Below are 26,586 nucleotides of genomic sequence, written 5' to 3' on the forward strand. Positions count from 1 at the left end.
TTGTTGGTGCCAAGAATATTCTGAGAAATCAGATCCTAGGATAGGATTTTGGAGCTGGATCACTTGCTACCCAGCTGGCAATTAAGAACCCAACACTGATTGTAGACAGAGCACAGGTTCTTCCTGGCTCAAGGTATCAGTGCAATTAGCTGCTTTCATGTATCAGACAGGTGAGAACTAACGATGGTAAGAATAGTGGAATTGGTTGGCCGTTGCTAATCTTGATTGTTTTGGAAAAAGCCAACACATATGGGAGAGTGATTAATCAATGATTAGAGACTAAATGCCATTCACTGTTTGGAGAGGTTTGTAGTCTAGGTTAGAACATACATGGATATGAATAATATTTAGAAGGTCAGGGAGTTCCCGTCGTGGAGCAGTGGTTAACGAATCCGACTAGGAACCATGAGGTTGCGGGTTCGGTCCCTGTCCTTGCTCAGTGGGTTAAGGATCCGGCATTAACGTGAGCTGTGGTGTAGGCTGCAGACACGGCTCAGATCCTGCGTTGCTGTGGCTCTGGCCTAGGCCAGTGGCTACAGCTCCGATTAGACCCCTAGCCTGGGAACCTCCATATGCCACGGGAGTGGCCCAAAGAAATAGCAAAAAGACAAAAATAAAAATAAAAATAGAAGGTCAGGGACAATAAAAGTTGGGGTTAGAGGCATGAAAGAAAACAAAAGCAAGTGGACATAAAATGTGAAGATTTTCAAATCATATTTTAACACTTACCAAATGGCATCTATCATGAAGAGTCACAAAACATCTAGGAAGAATCTTCCTACATTTTCATGTGTTTGTCTGCAAAGAGGGCTTCTACCATCACCACTCTCTTACAGAGTGTTTAATCCAATACAAAGTCCTACTTATCACCACTTCAATTCAAATGATCCACTTATAGCAAAGGTGTTATAAAAACTGGCCCTTGGCTGTGGGTGCCACAGGCCATACAGTATACTACACTGGCTACAGCTGCCAAAGAGAGTGGTGGAATAGCTGGTTTAAGGCATTAGCCTGGGGACAATACCTTGAGAGGATGGAGTATCATCTTCCAGGATATGGAGTACACTTTAAGGCACAGATCCAGGAATCGTTCCAGTTACCATGAATCCCTTGTTAGAATATATGATTCCTTATTTGTTCTTACATCCTTGCAACTTTGGGCTCTGAATATAAAACTTCTGATTCCAAAAGAGAGACTGCTTCCAGAAGGGAACACCAGAGTCCCACTGAAATATAAACTATAGTTTCTACCCTGGTACTTCAGGTGTTATGGAAAATGACTAGCATTTAAGATGCAAAACAATCATCTTGATGGGGTAATTAATCCTATTCATCAGGTGGAGGCAGGGCTGTTGTTGTTAGTGCAATTGTCAAAATAAGGGCAGAATAAGTAATTTGGCACACTCATTGTGATTCCTTTGGGTGCCTCCTTAAACTCCCTTGTCCAGTTTTGATTGTAATTGGATGAGTTCAATAACCAAGCCCTTCTTAAGAGTATGGTGAACATAAGCTCAGATCTCTCAGGGATACAGATCTGGGTGATGCTACCAGGTAAGCAAGCTCGACCAGTGGAATCTAGGATGTGTGCAGAGAATGGGGACTGACACAGCTGTTAAGGAAGGACTACAATTCATCCCATGAATCTTCCTTGTAGTTTTTCCCAGAAATACTGGAGTATATGCTTCTAGAACTTTATAGTGCATGTCTTTTCAGGGCTGCACCTGTGGCATATGGAAGTTCCTAGGCTAGGGGTCAAATGAGTGCTGCAGCTGCCACAGCCAAAGCAATGCTGGGATCCAAGCTGCGTCATCAACCTACACCAGATCCTTAACACACTGAGTGAGGCCAGGGATTGAACTCACATCCTCATGGATACTAGTTGGGTCTGTAATCCACTGAGCTGCAACAGGAACTCCTGCTTCTACAACTTTATACCAAAAAAGTAAATATAATCAGTGGCAGATACGGTCCACGTAAAGGGGAGACTCTATGTATAATAGGATATGACACCAGATCCTCTTTTAGGAATGAAGACAGCCCTTGGATCATATTCCTCTTTGGGGATCACTTTCACTGAGAGAGGGCTCTCCCCTAAATTCACATTTCCATTCCAGAGCATTCCTAAAGATTAATCAATATGGAAACACTAACGCCTGGTTCCTATGACTCAACTTTGGACAACTCTGAAAGGGTCATTCCAACTTCGGAGCTCCTTATGTGATTGCCTGAGGCCTCTATTAAGACTGTTCTACAGCCTAACATCTCCCTGTGTCCAATTCAACTTTTTTTCCATTTCCTTTTGCAGGTGGTCACCCCCAGGAGCACTATGCTATCAAGTCCCAGCACACGAATCTCTATTTCAGATTCCATTTCCTAGGTAACTCAAGCTGCAACCTCCCTTCTCCATGGCACAAAATTATGCCCCACCAACCCTGGCCTTCAAAAGACCATATTCTTAATGACTCAGTCTTTGAACTCTATCAACTTTGAATATGAATACCTAAATTTTCCTTTCTTGCAAATGCTTCTATTCTGGTGATTGCATTACTTATGACAGAAGTTGTATGGCTCAGGACCAAAAGAAAAATATTTATTACCTGGTCCTTTTAGGGAAAAGGTTCCAATACCTGACTTATATGATGCTCTTTCCATAGTCTATCAATATTTCCACAGATGGGAGGTTTCAGTTTAATATCCTCCTTTTAAAAAATTTATTGGAGTATAGTTGACTTACAAAGATGTGTTCATTTCAGGTGCACAGCAAAGAGAATCACTTAGACATATACATATATCCATTCTTTTTCAAATTCTTTTCCCATATAGGTTATTACATAGTTTTAGGTAAATTTGCCTGAGGTATACAGTAGGTCCTTGTTATCCATCTATTTCATATATAGCTGTGTGTATATGTCCATCCCAACCCCTAATTTAACCCTCCCCCACCATGTTTCCTCTCTGGTCACCATAAGTTTGGTTTCAAAGTCTTTGAGTCTGTTACTGGCCTTGTAAGTTCTTTTGACTCTAATAAAAACAGTACTAAAGAACTTAACATTCTCTTTTAGTCACAATGAATTTTTATGTATCTGATTCTGTATTCGAATTATAATAACTCAGTACTTCCTTATTTCCAACTTCATAACCACTAAAATTACCTCTATTATTGTGTTTTTGCATAACAGTATTGAGTTTTAAGAAACAAAGAAAAATGCTGTCTGTCTGTCTCAATCCTCCACCAAGTGAAATGTATTAACAGAGAGACATATAGGAAAGAAAAATAATACAATAACCAGTGTGACTGCTTCTGAGACCTATTAGCATAATCCATCAGAAGCTTGACTTTTTGTTTGCTAAACTGTTTCAGACAAGATAATTACACTAAAGTGCTTGGTACTTCCAAGTTATTGCCTAATGTCATGAGTCTTAGATGATTTAGTCTGGTTGTGCTCCTGATAGCGGAATCAATGAAAATGTGCTGAAATTAAAGAGGAAGATTTTCAAAGGAGTATGTGGGAGGTCTGGGCGGAACTTCCTTTTGTTCCGGTCTGTGGGAAGATTTTGTTGTATGTTACCAGAGAAAGTGGCATGGGCAAAGATTTAATGTTGCTTTTCTAGTAATAAGAGTCACAGGATTACACAGAACACTTAAAAAATTTTTTTTGTAGGAATACTTGTGAAAGACTGAAAAAAGAAATGGAAATAAGTTAGGAATTGAGGAACTTCTGTTCTCTCTCTTTCTTATGGCATCTTGTTCTGTCATCTGCTCTCTTTTACTCTCACTACCAACTGACATTTCCTTTATACTTTGGGTATCTTTTTTACTACTTCTTGGCATCTGTTTACTTACGGTTCTGCTTCCTCATGACTGGAGCTTGCAGACGCACATATGCACAATCCTCCTTAATGGCTTTTCTCTATCTATCCCTTCCATTTTTGTTAAAGCTTCTATTTTTTTCCCTTTTTCTTCTAATTTGTCTCATGTATGATTTCACTGAGAATCTGATTGGGCCAGCTAATTTTGTCATGCTGGAATACATCTGAGGGTGTTGATTCTTTTACTGCATGGCAGTTTGTATCTGCCTTCTGAACTATCAGATCATATACCTGTGGAATCTGTGTAGCATAGAGTCATAATGTCTTCCTAGATTTTACCCTGAATCAGAAATATGGCCAATAAACCTATAAACATGGTATACCTTGTCAGATATGCAGTATCAACCAGTACCTTGTACTAGTTTACCTTCACAGCAGAACCTAAGACAAAGGCTTTCACCCAGATTGTTTACTTGGGGACTGATCTATAAGGAGTGGGAGTGCAGAACAAAGCTAGTGACACAAAGAGGAATTAAAAGTCAATGCAAATATGTGTTATGTTGTTGGTCATTGCTATGGGTGATTGGGAGTTTATGGTGCTGGTCATTGCTATTGGTGACTGACTGGAATGCTATGGTACTGGTCATTGCTAGGGGTTATTGGATACTCCATCACCTGGGATCTTCTGAGTTGCTTTATAAAATGTGTATCAGAACTGACTGCTTTAGTAATGAAAGGAAGGAACACTTACCTATCATCTACACTTAGCCATGGATGGCTCTGTGGGCACTAACTTTTTACGCTTCTCAGTTGCCTGCTTGTGAGTGCCCAGCAAGTTCTGCAGGTGTCCCTTGCTACAGGATCAGATGAACTTGAGATCAGGAAGGGAGAGATATGCAGAAGGTAAGGCCAAGACTGTCTGACTGCTGTTGTACAAAGTAGTTTGTGAATGTGAACAATATGCTTTTGAAATGGGACATGGAGAGGGTCCACATCAATTGGTTAGTATGTTCTACTCATATGCTGAACCTTGAATAGTCCCTGTGTCCCTTCTCTCTGTTCTCACTGCTTTACCCAAGGTAGCCCTGATAAATTCTTGCCTAGAATGTTTTAATATTCTGATTGATCCAATTCCTATTTTTTCATCATATCATTCCTAGAATAGTTAAAAACTAATGATACTGTTATTACTATTATTAATAATGCCACTTTGCTTATGATTCTTAAAAAGATCCTTATTCATTTTAGAATGATATTGTCTTTGTCTGCCTCTCATTCTCTAGTGCCTTCTTCTCTCCCCATAATCACCTAATCTCAATTCAAAGCATACTGCCCATGTCAATTCCTCTGCAAAATCAGACCCAGCTTCTTCTGCATCCTCTGCCCCCTAGCAGCACATGCTATACATTATGACAAAATCATTTGTCATTCCTAGACCACAAATCTCATCTAAGAACCAGATACTATTTCCAAATACACTTTCATGTCCTTGGCACTCTGTTTGTCATAGTGCAGATGCCAATAAATTTTTTAAATGAAATAGAATAACTATCTTTTATCCTGTGCATTTTTGATATGGTTCCTAATTTTCCATGTGCCAATAATATCTGTAAAACTGGCCTATGTGGGCCCAGAGGGCAAGACTATTTTCTTCTGTTTTAGAAGTTAGTGAAAGCTTACAAGTAGTAAATGTAGTAATTTTTGTGTCTTCATTCACAGCAACAAAATGAGGACTTAAACCACTTTGGTTGTTGGGGTATGGCATTCTGCTGAGCTACTTGGGGTGTATTTTATACACTCCACTGAAAAAATGAAGCAAGCATTTTTTTTTTTGGTGAATCTAAATCCCTACCAAACTAAATAAATTCACGAAAAATACCTGAATATATTATGATGTATTCAGTTAATGTCTAAACTTGATGATCCACTCTGTACATTTATGGGAAATATCAGAAATAACATTATGCTAGGAGTTCCCACTGTGGCTCAGAGGTAACGAAACTGACTAGGCATGCATGAGGACATGGGTTTGATCTCTGGCCTCTCAGTGGGTTAAGGATTCAGTGTTGCCGTGAGCTGTGGTGTAGGTTACAGACACAGCTTGGATCCCACATTGCTGTGGCTAAGGCATAGGCTGGCAGCTATAGCACCGATTCAACCCCTAGCCTGGGAATCTCCAGATGCCATGGGTATGGCCCTAAAACAAAAACAAACAAACAAAAAGAAATGACATTATGCTAATGAATAATAATCTCATTGTATATGTGTTTGAATACTAAAAATATGAAAATAAGTATAATAGATTATGATTACTCTGAGTAATCAATTGCTTGACAGAAGGCATTTTGAATTCACCTTCATATACAGAAGTGCTTTCCATAAGAGGAAAAAGAAATGTTAGCAGCTTTACTATTTGGTAAGTGCTACAACACTGGAGCTGTCCCATGAATGTGCTTTAGCAGATGCAGACACACTATATGCACCTAGTCTGGAACCCTACCAGTATAGCTTTGGACAAGTCACTTTGTTTCTTTAAATCTCAATTACTTTCTCTGGACAAGCAGGATGCATGATCTTCTTTGCATGATTCATATAAAGATTGGCAGTAATGTAGATAAAAGTGCCTGGAACATCAAAGCACTCAATAATAACATAAGTAACAGTATGATTTTCATCAGTTATCATTATATTTACTCCTAATTATTTTTTCCATTAGTAGTAATACAATAAATAATGGATGACAGGAATTTGTTGGAAGGATTTCTAAGATAATTCAAGCCATCAGGTGCTTGACTGGACAAGATCAGTGCCCCTGATCCCTTTTATGCTGGCAATAGGTAAACCATCTAACCTTGTAGAGATGGGGGCCACTGAGATAAACCGAAGAAGAAAAGAATATAAAGATGTCAGTCAAGATGCAAAGCACTGAAGGAACAAACAGGAAGTATACCAGTGTTTATAAAACCTTCAGGTGACCTTTTGTTCTATTTATTCTTAAGTTTCCTTGGTCTGTAATGCCAAATTCTTTAGAAAATTCCAGGGAATATCTCTCTACTTTATCTAGCTTTCTACCTCAGAAGTTATTTGTTTTCACTTGGTTCAGATCTAGAATTATCCAAAATCATGGGATTTGCCCAACCAATCAAATGGAAGACCTCAGACTTCAGATAGACAGATGGTTTAGGATACAAGTGTGTCTAAGGGATTATTTATGCTAATTTATGCATTAGTCTTTTCCAAGGGTACACTCAAATATCGGAGTATTATACACAAGCTAAAATTAGATTTAGGAAAGCAAAGGCAGGGACAGATAGACTAAAAGAAAGGAAACTCATGAATATGCATATTTGAAATGAATACATCTTAAGCCTCAAAGCCTGGTTGGAGAGGAAGCATTGCTTTTGTTATTTCGGTAAGAACTGAGCAGATAAGATGTGACTCTATTTTCTAATGAGGGGGGGTAATATCTTCGTCATTTAAAAGGGTCTATTGAATTGCCACACAACTTACTGGCTGAATTACATCTATGCAGAATAAACACAGCCACAGTGGAGACTGGACAATTATCAAAGTGTAACTAAATATCTTATTTTTGGCATGCCTAGAACAGATTATAAGATGAATCCCTAGAAATATCACCCATATCTCAGATGTTATAGGATGGCAACTGTCCTCAAAATTTCCTTCAGCATTCACAGCCATGTTAGGAATGCTTCACAGAGAAATTTTATAGACACTTTGGCCATGAGATATTACGCGACACACAAAGTACATTTTAAGAATTTTCCCGGAACACTGACTGACTCCAGCTAATTTTCTTTCCCAAGAAAAGTACATGCAAATGGCTTGTTTTCTTTGAAAAATCGAGCTTGAGGCAGAGTGAGATAAACTAATAAGCACCCAAATCTCTTATTTTATTGATCCATCTTTTTCGATAATTACATCTTATCTTCAAAGGTACAAAAGACAACATATGGAGTGTTCAAAATCGATAACACTAAGGATATGAAAGCAAACAGTTTGAGCTGACTTTTGTATTTTTATAGGAGAGGGGTAAACTTTATTAAAGGATAGCACTGATGGGAAGGGGATATTAACACCACTACCAATCTTAGTTAAACACTTTAATATAGCAAATAATGAAGAACACATCTTATTAATGCATTTGGGTACACACACACATATATATAAATATCTAAAAAAACACATATATACATATATATATATTTTTAAAAACCTCAAACTTTGCTTTTCTTCCCCCAAATGAATTGTGCCTATTTCCTATTACATAGAATTAATAGACCACACTACTTAGTGTCCTGAGACGTTCCTAATCTTGCTTACACTTCACCACTTTGAAAACAAGGGAGTTACATTATCCTGCATTAGGTTCCAAAGTTAATCGTTAAGAATTAATCATCAATAAGATAAAAACTGCTGAATGCATTTCTAAAGATAAGTAGACATACCAAAGCCACTGGAATGAAATAGAATATTTATAATAGAAAAACAGGAATCATATATCTGTTGAACAGTGAATGGTTAAGAGACATTCTTTGGCTTTGGGTTGGATCCAATGCACTGAGTTGTTCCAGTATGATGATCAGAAGTGGGCTAGACTTTTTTAGGAACAAAAGAGGTAAGGCTAGGTCAGTTTACTGCAACTGTGTCCTTTATGAGGTTTCAAACTCAAGAGAAAAACAAAAGGGCTGAGTAGTTAAGGGTATGCAATGCCCCTGGTGGTGGGCATGGAAGGCACACAGTACAATGGGTGCACAACATGGAGATAAATATGAATGATCCTGGGGTCCTAATATAATGAGAGACTTATAAGATCTATAATAAAAGATGGATATGGTACTTCATGAAGGTCTTCATACACAGTTGATGCATTCAAATATGCATTCAACACAACACTCTAAATCAAACATACCCTAATTAAACAAACAACCAACCAAGAGGAAGAGACTCACTGACATAGAGAATAGACTTGCGGTTTCCAAGGGGGAGGAAGGAGGGAGTGGGATGGACTGGGAGTCTGGAGTGAGTAGTTGCAAATTATTACATTTAGAATGAATCAACAACAAGGTCCAACTGTATAGCACAGGGACCTACATCCAATCTCCTGGGGTAGACCGTGATGGAAAAGAATATAAACAAAAAGTGTATGCATCTGCATGACTGGGTCACTTTGCTATACAGCCAAAATTGGCACAACATTGTAAGTCAACTATACTTTAATTAAAAAATAATAAAAATTAAAGAAAAAACTGGACTCAGTAAATATTTGTTTTACTTTTGCACTGTCTCTGCTTTACTCTCTATCCTAGGGATTAGTGAGGTAGAAGTAAACAAGACAAATTTGCCTTTACCCCCATTGAGTTAAGTTTTAACACCCCCATTGAGCTTAAGTTTTAACGACAAAGACTGAAAAAAAATCAAATAAAGTTGCCAAGGCAGGTTATTGTAAATCTGGCTAAGTACTGGAAAGAGGACAACACAGGCATGATATGAGAAATAATGACAATAATACCTAGGTGGGATGGTGGGTCATGGCATCTCTGAATTGGAAGCATGTGCAATTCTCAGTGAATAATGAGCAAGGGACAGTCTAACAGCAGGACAAATGCTCCACATAAAAGGATCAGAAGAGCAAAGGCCCTGAGACAGAAAGGAATTTAGCCCACATAGTGCATGTTTCAAATGCCCCGCTCAGATCATCTTCGCATGCTGGTGTACTTATTCCCTAGCTTTTGTGATAGCTGTTAACAATTCAGAGCTGCTCCCTTCTCTGGATAATTGCCCTTGGCCAAAGAGGAGACCGGTGGGTACTTAAAATGACCCCACTGGAGCACCAGTCCATTCTCCCATGTCCAGTTTAACGGAAATACAGTAATCATACCTGATCAGAACATGGTAACCAGCACCTTAGGGCCCTCAGAGATAAGAATCTAGACCTGCAGAAGTTCTAGCCTAGGACAAGGATACAGAATATGTAGGGAGGGAGATGATGGATTTCAGTAATGATTCTGGGAGAACCGCAGCATGGGGCTGCAGTGTGTCCTACTAACACCCCTCTCGTAAAAGGTCCCGTATTGTGACTACTGGAGTACTGGAGAAGCTGTGACTGTGTGGAATAAACTTAATACTAGAAGCAAGTGGACATGAGCAGTACACGAAGTGCTCTGCAGAATGCATCCTTGTCCCAAACCCCCATACGGGGCTGGTATACCCACCCCCAAGACACAAGGCATGTCGACTACAAACATTTCATAATTGTTCTTTTCTTGGAGAAGATCCCTTGAAGAAACAGCATAGCCCTCAGACTCACATGGCAGATGTCTTCCTTTCTCACTGAGGGGCAAAGACTTAGTCTGACTAAGAACAAAAGACTGGTCCCACGACAGGAAGGTCAGAGTAGTTCTGCTATGCAATTTGTATCCAAAACTTTCTTGTGGGATTATTTAGAAGATACTCTCCAAGTAAGACCATGGTATTGTGTAGCATTTGCCCCCTGACTTATCTACTTTCCTCAAAACTTTCTTCTAGATGCATACCCCCCACCAATCTAGAATACTCATCTCAGCCTCTGTTTCTAGAGAGCTGGCCTAAAGACAGCCTGTTCTGAGAATTAACAAAGTGAATGTGGCTGTAGTATGTTGAGAAGAGATGGACCAAGATGAAACTGGGAAGAGAGGCTTATGCCAAATTATTAAGAAACAGGATAATCCCTTTATCTTTCACCTTGTGAACAATGGGAAATAAATGATTTTTGGCAGGGGAAAGAAGAGTACATTTTATTGAATTCACACACATGATTTAATATTCATACATATTTGTTGTAAAGTGTTTATCTGCCTCTTCCACAGTAACCTGTGTGCTCAGTAAAGGTAAGGGCTTTTCCAGCCCAAAATACAGTGATCAGAGAAATATAGACAGGCAACAGATATGTGCTAATAATAATGGTTCATGCTGATCACCAAACCAAAGGTCAATAACACATTATCATCTTGTTTATTTGTAATTTTAACATGGCTGCTCTTTGGCTCAAAAATGATTCAGTCTTGAAAAACTTTCATATAAGAAACTTCTGAAAAGCAATAAACCACAGGGGAATAAGTACAGACACAGAAAGGGACAGATTTTCTGTAGCAGATTTATGAATGCATTAAATATTAAAGGGATAATCTCTATTGCTTTGTAGTTTAAGCAGCGATAAATGGGTGTTAGGATTGATTAAATGCCTGCACTTTACTTCAATGTTTAATTTGTTTTGAACTGTTTATGGAAAGAATATGTAAAAGGAAAAGAAATGCCCCATCAAGGAGAATTTCTTCTTCTTCTAGAATGCACTTGGAGGTGACATATTCATACCTTCAAAGATTTTTGAATTAGGTGAGTCTGCCTAGCAAATAAAAATTAGGAAGTAGATTGCAATCATAGAGAACACATGTTTCAGAGTTAGATTGCCTGGTTTTAATTTTGGTCTGATCATCTTCTGAACACATGACCTTTTATAACTTCCTTAAATCCTCTAATCTTCTATTTCATCATCTGTAAAATTATTACAAAAACCAGAGTTGTGAGTGTGTATATATATTTCTCTCTATATATATCTCCCTATATGGATTGATTGATCGATCTATCATCTATCTATATCTTTCACTTAACCCTAATTAAGCAACTCTACATACTCTCTATATAGATAGTACACACATATATACATACATAGAAAGAGAGAGGGTCATGTCATGCAAATTTCTTAGCCTAGATTTTGGCATATACTGAGGGCTTAACAACAGTGCTTGTAATTGCTATTAAATATACTATTCATTGAATGCTTACTGTGTGACAGGTTTTGTCCTTAGTCCTTTAATGGTTTACCATGGTACATATTCCAAAATTCAATGCAGGTACTACCTTCATTCCCACATTCATATATGAGACTTAGAGAACAAAAGTGACTTGCTCACAGCTTGTGTACTGCAGAATGAGCTTGATCCCAGACAGTTTGTTTCCAAAATCTGTGCACATAACTACTCCTATGAAGCAGGGGCATCAGAGAAAGGATTGCAACGTGGAGCTAAATGAATAAAAGCATGCATGAGTGAGTGATGCAAGAATGAAAGCACAATGGGCTGATTTAAAGACAGCAAATATTTGAAGCATTTTCTTTACTTTGTTTTGTTTGTTTTTTTTGGCTGTGCCCATGGCTTGAAGTATTTTCTTGGTGACAAAAAAGGCAGCCAAGATATGGAATAAAATAAATAGCCCATATACATGGTATATCATCTTTGAAATCTAAAAGAAAGTTTCAACCTTTATACTAACAATTCTACAACTAGAGCATTTCCAGAAGCAACAATAAGAAATATGTGTAAATAGATTGACTCATCAATAATTTCCCAAAAAAGAGAAATAATTAACTATACCCTTTTTCCTACTTTGAATGGCTGAATTTAATTATCAAGTTGCTGAACATGTATTTGGAGTACTGGTATAAAATGGACATTAAACTAATTATTTTCAATGAGTAACTAATTAATTATCCTATAATGATACATAGAACAGTTTTGTATCCTTTTCGTTTTCATTGGTTTGTTTTGTTTTCTTCGTCATGCTTTTTCTTTTTCTTTTTCTTTTTTTTTTTTGCTCTTTTTGCCTTTTCTAGGGCCGCTCTGTGGCATATGGAGTTTCCCAGGCTCGGGGTCTAATCGGAGCTGTAGCCATCAGCCTACACCAGAACCACAGCAACGCAGGATCCAAGCTGTGTCTTTGATCTACACCACAGCTCACGGCAATGCTGGATCCTTAACCCACTGAGCAAGGCCAGGGATTGAACCTACAACCTCATCATCGTTCCTAGTTGGATTTGTTAACCACTGAGCCATGACAGGAACTCCATCATGCCTAATTTTGAATATCAGTCTATTTAAAAATCAATTGCCAGGGCTTTCTATAATGATCCACGCTTTTACTACCAATTTAGTTAGTGTCCCTCTATAACATATTTTAGTGCATTAGAGAAATAAAAGGAGAATGCAATCATTTAGTAACCAAAATTGCAGTGGTATAAACTATCAGGACAGTTTAAAATTGAAAAACTGTGATGAGGAATTCCTACTGTGGCACAGAATGGGTTAAGCTCTGGCTGCTGTGGAGGCAAGGGTTTGATACCCAGCCTACCACCGTGGTTTAAAGGATGTGGTGCTGCCACCATGTGGTATATATCACAGCTGCAGCTCAAATTTAATCCCCAGCCTGGGGAACTTCCACATGCTGTGAATGTGGCTGGTTTTTTTTTTTTTTTTTAATAGGAATGAGGCAGGATTTCAGGAAAACTGATCTTCAAACCTTTTTTTTTTTTTTTTTTGAGAGTGTCTTTTATTATTGTTATTTAAAAAATTCTGGACTAATGTATTGGGGACAATATAAGTTAAACAAAATTACAGTTACTTTATTTTAGGATTTCTAGAACTTGTACTATGCTATCAGGTGTTCCCATTCTATTAGGCAATGGATTATAATACATCTGCTCATAAAGTTATCGATATTTTTCCCCTAGTGCATCTCTAGGAATTAGAGTTTTGAAGAAAAATATTAGAAATCACCTTGATTGCATTGAACAACTCTCTATCTTCTTATACACAGATTAACAACAAGGATCCATCCTTATTCATTCCTGAAGCATTGGGATTACACAAATAACCATCCAGGTTTTCATTCTAAAATATCTTTAAGAGTCTCCAGAACTCAGATTGAGGTTCCTTTGGGACACACAAATGATATAAATAAATCATGTACTTTGCCCTTTTGGAATACCGGCCACCATTGGATATGGTGCACCTAACCATGGCTATTTTGTTTTCTCTGATTGTACATGGGGAAGAAAAATCCCCTTCTTGCACAAAGCACAAGAGAATTCCTTTTTACAGACTGTGTTATCTACGTTACAGTAAAAATTATTAATAAAAAATGAACCCCTGTTCTATGAACAGTGATAGTATTGCACTGATTCTCAAATAGGCAGGACAGGAATTCTTATCTCGCTCTATGGATAGAGACACAATTATAGGGAACTGGTAGTTCTCATTTTAGAGTCTATTATGATTTCCATCAGGTCCAGCTCCTGGCAACATCAGCTCCTGCTGGAGCGCCGAGCAAGGTTCAGCCATACAGTGGTGGTGACGGGAAAAAAAGAGCTTGAGGATGTTCCCCTCAGCTTACTGTCAAGCTATGTTCAGCAGAAGAGCATATAACAACACGAGGGACCAGAGAGTATTAAATCTGCCGCTGCTTCACAAGTACTCTCCGAAGCCCCCCTCACAAGCCCTATTTGCCCGGGAGACAGATCACAGGCCATCTATTTATTAATGGCTGGAAGCTGAACTTGAAGGCCTTCATTTCACCATGTACCTGGAAAAGCCCTGCAACTTATACTTCCACATTCTTATCTGTGGTCATGCCAATCCAGTGCTGTATAAGATACAATGTGACTGGGTTTCTTAGTCACAGGATCAAATCAGGCCTGATACCCTCTCTGTGATTGGATCATTAAGGAATGTAGCCCAGAAAGAAGAAGCTTCCCTCAGTGCTTGTCAGGCATTGGGTTTATTCTTACATTTCACAGCCAAGGGGGTTGTTAAATTTTGATACCCCTCACCTTTGCTCCCTTTTGTCTTTTCTAAGCATCCTAACTGACAAGCTTTTTTCCACAACAAAAATTAACTTTTTGGCATTTGTAGGGGCAGAAATTTATTTACTGAGTATTTTAAACTTTGCAGGCACAAGGTTAAATGTTTTACAGTTATTTTATCTTGTGAGATAAGTATTATTGTTCTTATATAACATAAAAGCAAAGGATGCCTTAACTAGGTTAAGTGACATGCTGAAGGTCATACAACCAAGTTTCAATTAGTCTTACCCCAAACCCAAACTCTCTTCTTTGCTTCGCTCTTCAGGAGACAGGGATACAGAAGGAAAACACAATGACACATAGGGGAGTTCCAGAATTTGGAACAGCATGAATGCTATCATTGCCACCAATCAACCAGAAATCTGTAGTATCCTGTACTAAAATCTATATGGAACTGCTGAGGCATACAAACCCTAACTCCTATTTTGAAAGATGCTCCCTTTAAGATAATTGGAGAAAATCAGCAAGTTGAAAAGATTACAATGAAGAGAAAAGAGGTTTAGTGTGGTTTCTTTTTTTGTTCTTTGAAAGTGTCAAAGAGAAATGAAACCAGATACTTTTAAAAGTGGTAAGACAGATTTTATTTAGACTACTACAGTATGGGAGAGACTTCAACACAGAATGGAGCTCTATTCCATTGAAACATTTTAAATACTGCAATGTGCTAAAGGAAAAGTATTGAAATGGGTTAAGGGCTGGTTGGTTGGTCAATGAGATAGGCTATCTGGCTTTGTTAATTACCCTTATCTGAAGTAGAAAAAAACTATATCTTTAGGACAGGAGGGAGTTTGCATACTGGAACAAGGCACCTGCCAAAATTAAGCTCTTACCCTCCCAGAGGAACTAAGAGACAGGAAATCTATCTCCCTGCTTGTCTGCATTTCAAAGAGATGGCTCTCAGATCCTTGAGGACACATTTTAGGGTGGTAGAAGATTTGTACCTTAGATGGAAAGAAAGAGAATTTATAATTGTAAGATTTTTGAAGTACATGACCTAAGAAAAGGGAGGTCAGACTCCATAGTCAAATTTTGGCTAGAAAAAACAGTAAACTTTTTGGAGCAGCATTGAGGTTTCTCAGGCAGGCATTTTAAGAAGGTATGAGATCATTGTAGGGTCACGGTCTTGAGCTGATAAAGTCATGCTAATGTTTGCTCAAGTCTCTTGGTACAGGAAGTTGGATGGAATCATTTGTGCTGAGAGTTTCATAGTTCTCAGAAGTCAATCACATTCTAATTGCATTGTTTCAACATAGCTCATCTATAAGCTTTAAAACCCAGGAAACGATATGTTTTCTAAATAGATTTTTTTAAAAAAGTTTTTATCTTAATAGCAACCTTTACTTTACTTTGTAAAAGCTAATGGTTTCCTTAGTCATGGTCCACACTATACAGAAAGCTACTTAGCTTAAGCATATCCTCTGTTGATTGTTAAAGATGTCACTGAATACCAAAGAAGAATCAATTAAACCTTTGCATATACTGTACCTTTCAAGAGACAGATCACAGATGTTTAGGGCAGCCTTTCAATTTAGAGGAACCAGAAATTACAACATTTGGCAACAAGCACACACTGTGCATCCTGCACTGACTATAGTGACCATCTGCTTGACATCACTGATTGGCTATTTCCTGATAAATCATGTTTTCAAAAGGGAAAACATACAGTCAACAACTATGTTCTGTGACTTGCTTCAATTTCTGTATCTCAAAGTAATTCTGAATTACACAGTCTGAATTAAGCATATATTTCTGGCCCACATACACAGATGACTGCAAAGATTTACAGACCCCTTAGGAGCAGGTCTCTTATTTTTCATATTTATTTATTTATTTATTTTTTTGCCTTTTCTAGGGCCATACCGGCGGCATATGGAGGCTCCCAGGCTAGGGGTCCAATCGGAGCTGTAGCTGCCAGCCTACGCCAGAGCCACAGCAACAGAGTATCCGAGCTGCATCTGCAACCTACACCACAGCTCATGGCAATGCTGGATCCTTAACCCACTGAGCGAGGCCAGGGATCAAACCTGCAACCTAATGGTTCCTAGTCGGATTCGTTAACCACTGAGCCATGACGGGAACTCCTGATTTTTCAAATTTATGATGAACCATCAGTAGTCTTCTAACTATGTAATATTACCTGATGCCTTTTCTTGCATAGGCACCTTCCTCTACTAGTAGTAATCTCCCTTATATGTCCATCTGAGATTTTCTATTATGACTTCAACACTTATTTAAAAGCTCATGTCTTGAGGTTCCCCAGCTCGTGACCTTTGCACCACAATTGGATTAAGGGCTCATTAACATCATTGTTTTTACCAAGATCTATTGTATTTACCTATGTGATTCCTCCAACTGCACATGTGAGCTCTGTGAGATTAGGAATCAACACATATCACATCATTATACACAATGGGAGGTGTGAGTGCCCTGCAATAAACTCAGAAATTCAGATGCTGGGAAAAGAAAAAGGCATCACCACACCTATTCGGCCTCTTTGGATTTGCATTTCTTCTGCCCTAAATGATTCCCAGATTAAAGGATTGGCATGTTTTCTTAGAATTAACTGTGGAAGGGTGAAGGGACATCAGGGTATAAGTTAAACTTTTCAGTTTTGGAAACCACAACTCAAACTACTGTGACATTTTATCTATCAACCATTTCTGAGGGTCACAGAGATATCTTGCGAGGTTTTTTGGGGATGAAAAAGTAAATTCTGAGATCCATAGAATTGAGATCACATAGAGAAGATTTGAAAAGTGGTCATTTACAGGATAATATACAATTAGTTAGAAAAGGTATCCACGATTCCTAGAAAACAATATTAGCTTATCCAGGAACCAGTTTTGGCAGACTATCTTCATTTCCTTTCATAACTGGCAAGACAGCATTTTGTCACAGGAAGAGAAGGATGAAAAATGGAAAACAGGACCTTTGTCTAACGTCATTCATACACCAGGCAAAGCACTATACTTATACTGTATTGTCTCCTTCAATTATTGCACAAACCATTACATAAACTATTAGCCCAAAATCAAATAGGATGACGCTAACTGTAAACAGATTTATTTTAAATGTAATTCAGCTTCTAAGTAGCACAGTAGCTATTCAAGTAGAGATCTCAAATGGATATGGACATCCATTTTACAGGAGCCAGAGATTTTTTTTATAACTTCTCCCCATACAAGGTACTGCAGAGATCTCTATTATTCTTTCATCCCTGAAAGATCAACATGATTTAGCTTTTGGGATGAGTTGGTGGATGCAAACTGCTGTATTTGCAATGAATGGGCAATGGGGTCCTACCGTACAGCCTAGGGAACTGTGTGTGATTGGGTCACTTTGTTGTACAGCAGAAATTGAAGAAACACTATAAAGAAACTATAATTAAAAAAAGAGAAAATCCCATGACAACATCAGTTTCATGATTTTTTTAGAGGTCTGTGACTCTGTGATTTACTCATGGTTAGCTAAATAATATTTGCTTATACACACACACATATTTTTAAAGGTTATTTCAATTGAGCGATAGATGTATTTCAGGGAATAAACAAGATTAATCAAGATGTCCCTCCTGAATGAGTTGGATGGAAATACATTAAAGAGTCTATGGAATTAGCACACACTTCATATAATATCTACCATACGGATAATAATGATTACCAGTATTAACACTATTAAATGCCTCATATGCATTTTCTCATTTAATCTCAAAGCACCCCAGTGAGACAGGTTATTTTCCCCATTATTTTCTCCACTATACAGGTAAGGAAATAAAATTCTGACAAGTTTAATATTGCCAATAATGAGGTGTACAATCAGGCTTCAAACCTCAGCATTGTGATTCATGAATCCAGGCTCTTACCCTCTTTATATGCCTCTCAATATGTGTAATCACTCATAAAACTTTTCATAAATCTTTGCAATTATTTTTAGACATTTTAAGTTTTATCACCACTCTAGATTTTCTGCACTTTTTTTCCTAAAAAAATTATATAAACATCAAGGTTGAGAAAAGGTTTTTGTTGCTTTTTTTTTAATTTTATAAAGACCATCCAGGAACATCAGTGTTAAGTTCTATTCTCTCTAGTTTTCTACTGCCATATGGCATCATTCATCTTTTCAATATTTGTTATTGTTAAGAGTAATTCTTTTCTCCAGTTTGCACAATCTTTTCATAGAAACTGTATAAACATGGATTTTCCTTAGAAATATCACTCAAATAATTAAACGAATTGCTGAAAAGACAATGGAAGGCTTCAAATGTCCTTGGTCTTTCAAATCCCTTTAATAAAACATTAAATCCTTTTATTTATTTATTTTTTTTCTGGAATCCTTTCCCATTGTTAAGTAGCCTTTTTTTTTTGGTCTTTTTAGGGCTGAACCCGTAGCATATGGAAGTTCCCAGGATAGGGGTTTTAATCAGAGCTACAGATGTTCTTCTATACCACAGCCACAGCAATGTGGGATCCGAGCCTCATCTGCAACCTACACTGCAGCTCATGGCAATGTTAGATTCTCAACCTAGTGAGAAAGGCCAGGGATCGAACCTGCGTCCTCATGGATACTGGTCAGGTTTGCTACCACTGAGCCAAGATGGGAATGCCAAGTAGCTTTTAATTTTTCAAACATTGTATTAAGAAATTAATATTTATTCCCCTGGCAGCAAGTCCTTTCTTCAGATAGCTTTATTAATAGTTAATTACCTGAGTCTTTCAATGTCTTATATCCAGGAATCCTTATTCGGGCACTTTTATAAATGATAATGCTTTAATATTTAAAATAGTGCATTAATATATCTTTAATTTATTTTAAATATAATTATTAATTTTATTAAGATTAATTCACATAACATAGTTCACTTATTATACAAATAGCATGTTTTCTTAAAACAAAAAATAATATTTGTCATGAGTCATATATTTTTCGTTGGGCTGCCTGTCTGTGGGATTCCTCATACTTTCATCTCAGAAGTCAATGCTTTTCGATACCGAGCTTTTAATGATATACAAATGACAAAATACTGACTGAGGACAAATTTATTGACAACTGTCAATTTTTTTCCTATAGTTAGGCCCATTTTACAAATTATGAAAGTGAAGTACAGAGAAAAAGGATGGTATATGCAAGAACAGTGCATATATCAAGGAACCAGATTTGAAATTCAATGTGTCTGTTTTCAGACTGCACTCTTGTCATTGTTCCAAACAGAGCTTTGGCCAGAGCATTTCTCAGTGCGAGACTGTGAAGAGGGACTACTAAATGAATGGAGTGGGCATGGCCTGTCTAAAGAGCAAAGGGACCACTTGAACAGCTTCTCAATGGCCAAGTTGGGGGTAAAGAAAAAAAATGACCAAGGAAACAAGTAAGACTAGTATTGGTTTATCACCCAAGAAATAAAATAAGTATCCCATAAGCCCATACTGAGATAACAAATTAAACAATAACTAAATAAATGGAGAAGAAAAACCTTTCTCACTGAAAAATTCCAACTTATAAATTAAAAATAATGAGGGAAATATAAAATCACCATAAAAAGGGAACAGCATTTAATTACAATGGTTTCATTAAAAAATAAATTTCATAAAGTTATATCACGGTAAGAAATTCTGCAGGTGAGGTCCCGTGGTAACTGCTGAAAATAGTGGGCAGGGTGTAAGCAAAATCAGTACATATTCATAATCTTAAAAGTGCTCCCATAGATTATTTAGTAATTAGAAAGGAAAAAGGGTAATTTTATAGTGAAGATTCCTGGCAGGTGCCACCTTAATCAAATGATCAAGTTTAACATCATCAGTAATACATATAAATATATCATCCATCTAATGATACATCGTTGTCACTTTGGTGTTTTTGTGGCAAATGCATAGCTCAATCTGATCATAAGAAAACAGATAAACCCAATTTGAGGGACCTGTACAAAGCAATTGACTAGCATTTGTCACAAGTGTCAAGATCATGGAAGACAGGGAGAGAGTGAGGAAGTGTCACTGATTGACGTGACAGTTGAATGCAACGCGAGGTCCTAAATCAAATGCTGAGACACAAAAAAAGAACAGTAGTTAAAAATTTGGTGAAATCCAAATACTTTATTTCAGTTAATAGTACTGTGCCAAGGTTAATGTCTTAGTTTTGCCAAGTGTTCTGTAGTTATACCGAGTGTTAACATCAGGAGTGGCTGGGTGATCGTGACATAGGATTTCTCTACTGTTTTGCAACTCTCCACTGAGCCTAAGTTTTTCTCAAAGTTTGTTTTTTTTTTTTTTTTTTTTTTTAAGTAAAATGGCTTAGGCTTTTATCATATTACATGCTGCTCTATCTTCAATAAATTATTTGATATGAGAATAATGCACACAATTCATCATTACTGATGTATGTTAAATACTGCAGAAATAAAGAGGAAAGAGGGAAGTTAATTCAGATGGCAACGGGCATTTGAGAATGAGATTAAGGAAGGCCCCAAGCAGTAGATGACTTTCAGGAGGCCTGTGAAAAGCAGGTGGGTTTTTACAGGTTTGAGAAGGAGAGAAGGCTGAAAATAGCATTGGCATACACAACAAGGTTTGAAGGTGCATTAAACAGTGAGAAGCCAGGCATTCCTGAGGTATACAGTGCATGGAAGGATCATACAAAAAATAAACTCAGAAAGACTGGTTGTGATCAGATCAGGAGCACCATCAAATACCTAGGAAATAGCTTGGGCCTCGAAGTAGGTAAAGGCAGTCATTTGAGATTATTTATGTGGTAGAAAACACTCTGCGATTAAAGTAATAAATAAATATTCATGGATGCTGGCTTTATTTACTGAAAGTCACAGATACTACCTGTGTTTTAAAATATGTCTTTCAAAATGCAATTGTTGTCAGTTTTTTTTTTAATCTTGACACATCTGTCTGTATCAATTAATGTTATATTCACGTTACAAGGTTTATAAATGGGTGGGCATTTTTTCCTGATTCTTTTCAATCTTGTTTTGAAATAGAGCACTGAGGCCACATTTGAAAGTGCCTTAAATTGTTTATATTCTTTGCAGAGTTTTATTTTTGATACCTTGTGGTGCTTTTTTTGGATGTGCCTTTAATTTTTCTATGGTGTTTTCTTCCTGCCTTATCTTTTTCCTGTTTAATCTATGCTCATTTTAAATATCATCCATGAAAAACATTGTTCTTGTTCATCAGGATTAATCAACTTTTTGCAAAGTCTTCTGTTACAAAGTCTTCTGTTACATGAATTGAAGAAGGAAAATGGCTTTTGAAAAAGTAATACCTTTAAAGCTTTTTACATTAGCTTGCTTTTTTCTTCTATTTTATTTCAGTTTATGAAAAGGATGATGATGTTTCATTATTTATTTACTTATTTACTGGCTATTTATGGAATAGCTACTTTTTAGGTCCTCAAATTGTGGCTGTGGAAAAAAAGTTGAGTAAGTGATTCAGCTGCCAAATTCAAGGTCCTTAGGGTTTAATATGTATCAGAAATTACATAATCCTTAACAATTTTCAGATATCCTCAAGAAGATCCAAATATTGATTTATTCCTGCTGTGGAATTTTCCTACTTCTAAATCTGCTTATACTTCACCTTTTTTCTTTTTTTTCCCTTTTCAGTGAGACACTGAGTGAATGCCATTAGTTTCTGATTCCTACAAAATACACGAAAGACTTTTTCCGACAAAGCCTTCTTGGAACTATTCCATCACATGCTAATTACTGCCAATTCCGAGTTTTCTTTTGCACATTTTTTTCTTTCCTATGTTAATTGTTCTAGGTATTAGCCATTTCCAGCAGGCAATGTGTTCCTGGAAAATTAAGATGAACCTCTTTTTTTCCCCTCTTCATCTTGCATCCCTAGTTCCTAGCACACTGGTGGGCAATTACCTGGATGCAGAAAGTGAAGATTGATTTGTTATCTTAAAGTAATATATATTTGATTTTCTAGATAGTTATTTGATTTCTGCAGCTTCCCAAATACGTAAGATATTAACTTGAATTTCAACTACAGCAATGAGATAATACTCTTGTTTCTGTACAATGGAGACAGATTCTATTCCTGGGATATTGAATCAATAAGTCATCAAGTGGTTGTTAGGGTAAAACCTGTCTCCTTCCTAAGTATTACTGGTAGCTCACAATAATGAACATATAACTCATAAATAGGGAGAATAAATAAACTGACGCACATTCATACAATACAAGGTAATACAGCAATGAAGATGCATGAATTAGCTCCAGCATGCATAAACATGCCTGAGTCTTTAAAACAAAACATTGAGTGAAATATAAAACTACTAATAAGGTAAGCTCCATAAGAACATTTATATAAATTGTGAAACATACTCTATATGTGCATTATTTATAAGAACATGCACAATTAAAAATCATGCATAGGTACTGAAAACATTACATGAATGGAAGTTTATACAGTAATTTCTTGATATTAATAGCATTTAGGGGAAAAGGAAAAGGAGATTTACAAGGAGGGATGTTAAATTCTTTGTAGCATGTGATTTATTTTTTTAAAAAAAGAAGCAAAAATATAAAACTCTATTCTTTGTTAAATCATCTGTTATTCTGTATCTGGGTACAAGGGCATCTGTCATATTATTTCCTATATTTCTGGATGTTTAAAATAGTCTATAGTTGAAAAGGTGTACACCCATACATATCTATTAATTAATATTACTATCTATATACATGTATGTATACCTGTATGTAAAGTAATATAATTAAACACACCCATATACAATTAATAGAACTTTAAATTGAAGTTAAGAAATAAGTAATATGCAAAATTCTTGTTATATGGACAAAGAAAAGCAGAGTGTTCCTGAAGATGTGGTTTGTTTAAAATGAGCAATGTCAACAAGTTAAAAAATAAATGACTCAAATAGGACCTTATGAAGGGAGTACAATTGGAAGAATTCAAATAAACTGTTACTTAGAGCAAATGCAGGAATTAGCAGACACTATGCTCCTACAATGCCACAAGTACTATGTCATTTACTGTTCCCTAAATAAACAGTGGATATTTGGGACATTTGAATGATGCTAGATTGACTGGAACATTTAACCATATCAGGTGTGACTCTGCCTGGGTGAACTAAAAAGTCTCCACCAGAAAACAGAAATTATCTTGTTATAGCTTTATGGCTTCTCCCTGTGACAGAGTATGTGGGAACTATGAAACTATATATACATTATATATGTAAATATAAAGTTATGTATCTAGAAAGAGACATATAGACATGTGTCTAATGCATTTTACGCACATACACAATTTCTTGGTGAAAATAAGTATAGTCTTGGAAACTACGTATCAGTGTGGTCTGCTGAAGTAAAGAAGGGAATAAATATGGTGCTACTTCTTGCAATGAATTCCTAATTTGGGTAATGAATAAGAAAGAAAAGAGGTCAGTGATTTGGCAATAGGGCATCAGTAACCCAACTTATCCTTTGTATAGAACTATAAAGTGATTGTGAATCTCTTTCAGAAAATGCTCTGGCCAGAAAAGAAGTAAAGAAATAGAAAGCATTTTAGTAAATTTTTTTCAGTTAGAGCCATCACGTACTTTTGATTTATATTCTCCTAATGACAAATGGTATTGAGCCTATACCATGTGTTTGTTGGCCATTTGTGTACATCCTTTAGAAAAATGCATCTAGAAGTTCTTTTTTTCTTTTTCTTTTCCTTCCTTTTTCTCTACCTTCCTTCCTTTCTTTTCCTCTTCCTTCCTTTTTTCTCTTCTTTTCTCTCTCTCTCTCGCTTTTTACAGTAGCACCTGAGGCATACTGAAGTTCCCAGGCTAGAGGCTGAATCAGAGCTTCATCTGTAGCAGCAATGGCTGCTGAGTAAGGCCAGGGATCCTAAAGCACTGAGCAAAGCCAGGAATCGAACCTGCATCCTCAAGGATACCAATCAGGTTTGTAATCTGCTGAGCTTCAACCAGAACTCGCTTCTTTTTCTTTTCTTCCCTTTGGGGGTTGGGGGTACACCTGTGATATATGGAAATTCCTGGACCAGAGACTGAACACACGCCACAACAGCGACTCAAGCTGCTGCTGTGACAACGCTAGGTCCATAACCCACTGCACTATAAGAGAATTCCTCCTTTTCTATTTTTTAAAATTGGGTTGTTTATCTTTTTTATTGTTGAATTGTCCTCTATATTTTCTGCATAATAGGCTCTTATTATGTACATGATTCGCAAATGTTTTCTTTCATTTTGCAGGGTGTATTTTCACTTTTTCAAAAATTACTGTCTTTTAACGTCTGAAAGTTTTCATCTTAATGAGGTTCCACTCATCCATTTTCTTATTATATTCATCACACTTTTCCTATGATATTTAAGAATATATTGATAAATCCAAGGTCAAAAAGATTTACTCCTGTGTTTTCTTCTAAGAATTTTATGGTTTTAGCTTTTATTTATGTTGTTCATTTTTGAAATTTTTTATATGGTGTGAGATATGGGTCCAACATTACATTATTCTTTTGAGTAGGGTAGTGACTTGTCAACATTTGTTGAATAAATTATTTTTTTCTCATTGAATTGTCTTGGTACCCTTGTTGGAAATCAATTGTCATAGCTGTATAGGTTTACTTCTAGAATAAAAATTCCATTCTCTTGGTCAATATATCTGTCTTTCTCTCAGTATGTTACTATTTTTACTACTGAAGCTATGTGGTAAGATTTGAAATCACTAAGAGTCCTCAAAATTTTATTTTCAAGATTGTTTTGACTATTCAATGCCCCTTTCATTTCTATAAGAATTTGAGGACCAGATTTTTTATTTCTTCATAAGGGACATTGGAACTTTTAGAGATTTTACTGAATCTGTAGATCACTTTGGGTTCTATGGACATCCTAACGGTATTATTTCAATCCATGAACAGAGGATACTGGTCTATTTATTTAGATCTTTTGTAATTTCTTTCAGCCAAATTTTACGGTTTTCAGAGTACAAGTCTTTTACCTCCTTGGTTAAATTTGTGTGCATTTTACTCTTTTGGATGTTATTATAAATGTAATCCTCTTTCTTATTTTCCTAGTTGGATTTTTCACTGATGGTATAATTAAGCATAACTGATTTTTTGTAGTTTTGTAAATATACTGAATTATTTTATTAGCTCTATTAGCTTTTTATTATTCAAGATTTTATATACACAGCATCACGTCATCTGTGAACAGAAGCAGTTTTACTCCTTCCTTTACAACTTGGATGCCTTTTATTTTGCTTGTCTAATTGCTCTGGCCAGAAATTCCAGTACAATATTGAATAGCAATGATGAAAGTGAGCATATTTATTTTGTTCCTGTTCTTAGGGAAAAAGAACTCAGGCTTTCACCCTAGAGCAAAATGTTAGCTATGGGTTTGCATAAGGGTCTAATCATTTTGAGGAAGTTCCCTTCCATTCCTAGTTTCTGAAATTTTACTTTTAATCATGTAAGGGTGATGGACTTTATCAAATGCTTTTTCTGCATCAATTAGGATAATTGTATCTCTGTGTATCTGTGTGTGTGTGTTTCCTTCATTCTACTGATGTGGTGTATTATGTTGATTTTATTATTTTGACCCATCCTTGTATTCCTGATATAAAACCACTTGGTCACAATGTATAGTGCTTTTAATATGCTATTAAATGTGGTTTGCTAGCATTTTGTTACAGATTTTTGTGTGTCTTCATAAGAGCCCTTTGTCTATAATTTTATTTTCTTATGATGTATTTATCTAGCTTTGTATAAGGCTAGCCTCGTAAAATAAGACTTAGATAGAATATTCATTGATTCTTTTATTTTTGGTAGAATTCATCAATGAAACCATCTGGTGATGGTCCTTTTTATTGTTGGGAGGTTTGTGTATTTATTTATTTACTTGCCATGTCCTTGGCATGGGGGAGTTCCTGGGCTGGGGACTGAATCCACCTCTCAGCAGTGACAACACTGTATCCTTAACCCATTGAACCACCAGTGAGGTTCTTTAAAAAAAAAAAAAAATATTTTTGTCTTTTTAGAGCTATACCCGCAGCATGTGGAGGTTCCGAGGCTAGGGGTCGAATCGGAGCTGTAGCTGCTGGCCTAAACCAC

The 26,586-nt window shown here is 36.7% G+C and overlaps 1 protein-coding gene across 1 annotated transcript in view; it reads right to left on the reverse strand.

Annotated features, from left to right (window-relative positions):
* Window positions 1-26,586, reverse strand: part of CDH8 (cadherin 8) — a 1,221,794-nt gene that overhangs the window by 960,754 nt on the left and 234,454 nt on the right. The window lies entirely within an intron of this gene.

This window comes from Sus scrofa, chromosome 6, assembly GCF_054392235.1.
Source record: "Sus scrofa isolate SSC_HxYL_T2T_F1_AM1 chromosome 6, Sscrofa_HxYL_maternal_Yorkshire_Landrace_v2.0, whole genome shotgun sequence".
In the NCBI taxonomy this organism is placed as follows: domain Eukaryota; kingdom Metazoa; phylum Chordata; class Mammalia; order Artiodactyla; family Suidae; genus Sus; species Sus scrofa.